Source organism: Oryctolagus cuniculus, chromosome 9, assembly GCF_051225735.1.
Source record: "Oryctolagus cuniculus isolate XC-2025 breed Fujian yellow rabbit chromosome 9, ASM5122573v1, whole genome shotgun sequence".
NCBI lineage: Eukaryota > Metazoa > Chordata > Mammalia > Lagomorpha > Leporidae > Oryctolagus > Oryctolagus cuniculus.
Genome location: NC_142875.1, coordinates 8664403 through 8669876, shown reverse-complemented (window position 1 = coordinate 8669876; position 5474 = coordinate 8664403). Strand labels below are relative to the sequence as shown.

Here is a 5474-nt window from a genome sequence, read left to right as displayed (position 1 = left end):
AGAATATTGATTGAATTAAATAACAAATTTTAGAGCAAGGCTTGAAACATTACAATTATTGTACAGTTCCCATTATTTAAAGGTTGAAAGCATGTGACTGATTTATTGATATATTTTAAGCTTTATATTTCTAAATAATTGTATTTAATGGATGAATTATCTTCATTGTAATTAAGGAGAGGAAACTGTTCACTTACTGGTGAACTGTCAATAATGAGGATGTGCTTTGAAAGTTACACTAAAAATCAGATCATCTGGGTGTTGATATGAGAGTAATTTAAATAATTAAGCCAATCCCAAAGGGACAAATACCACTTGTTCTCCTTGATAGGTGACAACTAACCGAGCACCAAAAAGGAAACCTGTTAAAGTGAAATGAACACTATGAGAAACGGTGACTTGATCAGCCCTCGCCATGACTGTTGATGAGCAGCTTAATATGTTATCCCTCTTAGTATTTTTGTTTGTTTGTTCTACTTAATACTTTTGGTTGAATACTGTAATCAATACACAATTCTTCTTAAGTGCTGAAACTTAACTGAAAAGTGATCGCTGTTAAATATAAGAGTGGGAATAAGAGAGGGAAGAGATGTGCAATTCGGGACATGCTCAAGCTGACTTACCTCAAACAGTAGAGTTAGAAACATACCAGGGGATTCGAATTCAATCCCATCGAGGTGGCATGTATCAATGCCATCTCAGTAGTCCCAGTGATCAATTTCTGTTCACAATTGATCGTAATGATAGGACTAAGAACCAAAGGGATCACATAAACAAGAATAGTGTCTGCAAATACTAGCTGATAGAATCAAAAAGGGAGAGAATGATGCAACATGGGAAGTGAGATACACAGCAGACCCATAGAATGGCAGATGTCCTAAACAGCACTCTGGCCTCATAATCAGCCCTTAAGGCATGCGGATCTGGCTGAAAAGCCCATGAGAGTATTTGAGGCATGGAAAGCCAAGACACTCTGGGGGGAAAAAAAAAAAAAAAAAAAAAAAAACAAAACAAAAAAAAAAAAACAAAACCTAAATGAAAGATCTCCGTGAGTGAGATCCCAATGGAAAGAATGGGTCATCAAAGAAGGAGGTACCTTTCTCTGAAGGGAGGAGTGAACTTCCACTTTGACCATGGCCTTGTCTAAATATGATCAGAGTCGGTGAACTCAGGGGGCTTCCATAGCCTTGGCAGCTCATGACAAGAGCCTAGGGTGATTACTGATGCCATAAACAAGAGTGTCAATTTGTTAAGTCAACAACAGGAGTCACTGTGCACTTACTCCTCATGTAGGATCTTTGTCCTTAGTGTGCTGTACATTGAGATTTAATGCTATAACTAGTACTCAAACAGTATTTTTCACTTTATGTTTCTGTGTGGGAGCAAACTGTTGAAATCTTTACTTAATGTATGCTCAACTGATCTTCTGTATATAAAGAGAATCGAAAATGAATCTTGATGTGAATGGAAGGGGAGAGGGAGTGGGAAGGGGGAGAGTTGCGGGTGGGAGGGATGTTATGGGGGGGAAGCCATTGTAATCCCTAAGCTGTACTTTGGAAATTTATATTCATTAAATAAAAGTTAAAAAAATAAATTTTTATATCAGTGAAATTTTAGAGATACAGAAGAGTAGCAAAAATAATATAAAGAGTTGTCATACATTTTTACAAAATTTCCCTTAATGTTAAAACCTTACTTGTAACTATAGGACCGGCATCAATATTACATTTTCTTGAGTGTAGTTCTGTTAATTGACTAGAGACTGTACTTGAATTTCATCAGTTTTTTTGCTTCTATTCTTTATCTGTTACAGATGCCTATCCAGTTTACTCCAATAGGTAACAGCTCCTTAGATTTTGCTTGGTCTAACAATCTTGACACTTCTGAAAAAGGAATTTAGAGAGTATGTAAAATCCTATTTAATTTGGGTTTGCATAATTTTTAAATGATAACATTCATAATATGTTCCTGAGGAGAGAATTTCACAAACAGCATATATCCTATATGAGGATATATGTCTCAGTACATCCTGTATGAGGCTGTATCGACATGATGTTTTAGTTGTGAAATTAAATTTGGACATTATATTGAGATAGTATCTACCAGGTTTTCCTACTATAAAATTAGTGTTTACTTTTAGTTTATTAATGTTCTGAGGAATATACATTAAAAATCACATAATCATTTTGTCTCTTCTTAGCTTTCTCCTACTACTCTCAGTATGGATCTGCAAATGTTTCCTTCCTATAGCAAGTATTGCTCAAGTTTTCTACTGGTGATCATCTATCTCCTTCAGTTCTTCTGCATGTATTTAATGGGCTATTGTGCTAAGAACTCCTTTTCTTCCAATCATATGTTTATTCAACCATTTATTTATACCAGTATTGAATTAACTTTTGGGGGGGTTAATCAATGTATATTTTACAAACAGAAACAAGCGATGCAATATTTTTTAGTCTTATTGAGAATGTACATCAGCATCCTCACTAGCGTAAATGTTGAACAATCTTCTGCACACTCAGAAACCAGTATCTGATGATGGACAGCATAATGAGGTTGGCAGTGGCACTTCCGTTTGTTGGTTAACTCATTAGCTCATTGAAATACATTTATTGAGTACCTGCTGTGTGTCAGGCCATGTTTTAAGAGATAAGGTAATCATTGCATGAAATAGACCTATTTTACCACAGAGACAGGGCTACAGTAGAGTATAAATGAAGGTGTTAGAGAAGGAGATTCAAGTGGTTTCCAGGAACTGTCTGTTCAAAGCCTGTGTTTTGTTAAATTTTTTTTCTTGTAAGATTTCAGCAGGTGTTACTTAAGGGAGTAATAATATTTTAAAAGGCAGTAAACTATAGGAGAACAAAGTAGAAAGCCTAGATACAGAAAAATATAGATGAGAAATAATGGTGACTTGGGCTGGGAGTCTATAGCCAACATGGTCAGCTTCAGATTGTATTTGAAAGTTTGTGTCTTTGAATTGGCTGATCAATTAAATATGGGACAGGGAAGGACAAATACCTAGGATAGCTTTAAAAAACTGGAACAGCGCAACTTAATAGCAAGTGTTTTTTGTTGTTGTTGGGAAGGTGGCTTATTTGACATCCAGGTGGAGGCAATTCTAGGATATATGTGTAAGTCTTTGGCCATGATGAGTACAGATTTGTGAATTTCAGGTTCATGAATGTATAAGTAGTTTTTAGGTCCACTGAGAGAGAAGGTGATGTGGAGTAAAAGGATGAGCTTCTGGAAAAAAAAGACATTGTTGAACTTGAATGTTGACATTGGAGAGTTGGAAAGGAAATGCATAAAATACATTTGGATATTTACAAACAGACAATAACAGGAGAAAAGGCAAGTGTGTATAATGATGTAGAAAAGAGGACAATTTTAGGAAAAATAATATGGTCACATTTTGCTAATATATCATGTAAGATGAAAAATTACAGTTTATCTTTGGATTTGGCAACTTGGAAGTGAATGTTGACTTTGATAAAAAAAAGTCCAAAGGAATAATGAAGATGGACCATGGACTAGATTAAGCTTAATAGATAATGAGAAAATAGGCATTAAGTGATACCAGGTACTGATGTTTTGGATGAATGGTAGAATTAATGTGTGAATAAGCTTTTAAAATATATTTTTTCTTTTATCTAATCATGAGTTTCAAAGTTTCGCTGACAGCATCATTATGTCCAAAACCTACATTCAGGTTCTAATGTGTTTTTTTTTTTTTTGGTTAATATCATTATTTCAAATCTTTCTTTTACATTATTTTTACTCTTTTTGTTTCATTACTTTTTGTATCATTACTTTTATTATAATTACTACACTTGATCTTAGCCAAAAGGCCGAGAAGTGATTTTTATTATAATTACTATAAAGCAAAGTATAGAAGGTGGTTCATTAGATAGCTTGCCTCTTTGTGATATCATATGCATTTTCATGTGTATCCTACAATGATCAGAAAAAATAAAATTAATCATGTTGTTTTTTATCTTTATATGAAGTATATCACCAAATAATCTTTCAAACTGCAGAGAATCACAAGATGTTTAATTTTTAAATAACTTTACCTTGCAATATAGTGTATTTTCCCCTTAAGAAAACTCTATTTTTTTGAATTTTATCAGTTTGAATATATCTAATCTCTTTTTAGAAGACCACTTATTATGTTCTATTTTTACTAGTAGATAGAATTTAAATAATATGAGCTTTATCTGGAACACAAATCTGTTTCTTTAAAAGTGTGGTATGGTGGCCGGCGCCGCGGCTCACTAGGCTAATCCTCCGCCTAGCGGCGCCGGCACACCGGGTTCTAGTCCCGGTTGGGGCGCCGGATTCTGTCCCGGTTGCCCCTCTTCCAGGCCAGCTCTCTGCTGTGGCCAGGGAGTGCAGTGGAGGATGGCCCAGGTGCTTGGGCCCTGCACCCCATGGGAGACCAGGAAAAGCACCTGGCTCCTGGCTCCTGCCATCGGATCAGTGCGGTGCGCTGGCCGCAGCGCGCCGGCCGCGGCGGCCATTGAAGGGTGAACCAACGGCAAAGGAAGACCTTTCTCTCTGTCTCTTTCTCTCACTGTCCACTCTGCCTGTAAAAAAAAAAAAAAAAAAAAAAAAAAAAAAGTGTGGTATGGCATTAAATTCTAGAGAGAGAATCAGGTGTCATAGATTATATTTGCAGATGCTCAATACTGACTGTTTATGACCTTGGGAAAATTAATCAAGTGGCAAATTAAACGGCTTTCATGGCTTGAAGATACGTAAGGAATAATTAGACAATAAAATATTTAAATATATTTTAAATGAATGGTACATTAAATATGATCATTTCAGCTATCTATGTATGGACATAATACAGCTTATTTGAATTTTATTTATGCCAATTTATGTATGAATCATGCTCAAAAGTTCTTTTGAGAATTCAGGAACTGGGTTCTCCAATTGTTTTAGGCAACAAAATAGAAATTAACACAGTGTATTTGCAAAGCTCCTAGGCATTTACCCAATTTTATTGAATGTGTCTGGATCTGCTCTCCGTGCTACTCAGCAGGCTAAGAGGATGTAGAGCTACATTTGTCTGCACAAGGAGGATGCTTCTTTATCTGATAAACAAATGAAGTCACCACCTAATTGCAAATAAGTTCCAAAAGAGAACAAACACATTATGATTTTTCCTTGCTTTTTTGTTAAATAAATAAAAATGCCACTGTTGAAAGTTACTTTCAAATCATCACAAAGATATAATTATTGTTCTGGGATAAGGATTCTTTTTTCCTGGGAACAGGATATGAAATGATTTTAGATGTCAAAAACAGAATAACAGAAATGAGGTGATTACTCATTTAAGCCAAATGGAAAACTGTGTTTAATTGTTTAAATGCTCCATTGACTTGAAATGTACTACAGACATTCACAGATTTGTGATATGTTTAATTATTTCACACAAGGAGTAAGCAGGCCTTCTGCAATATTGA

General features: G+C 35.2%; 1 pseudogene; it reads right to left on the bottom strand.

Moving 5' to 3' along the window:
- Nucleotides 1–3784: 3784 nt before the first annotated feature.
- On the bottom strand, nt 3785–3863 carry LOC149124499 (U2 spliceosomal RNA; annotated as a pseudogene).
- Between the last annotated feature and the right edge of the window lie 1611 nt (nt 3864–5474).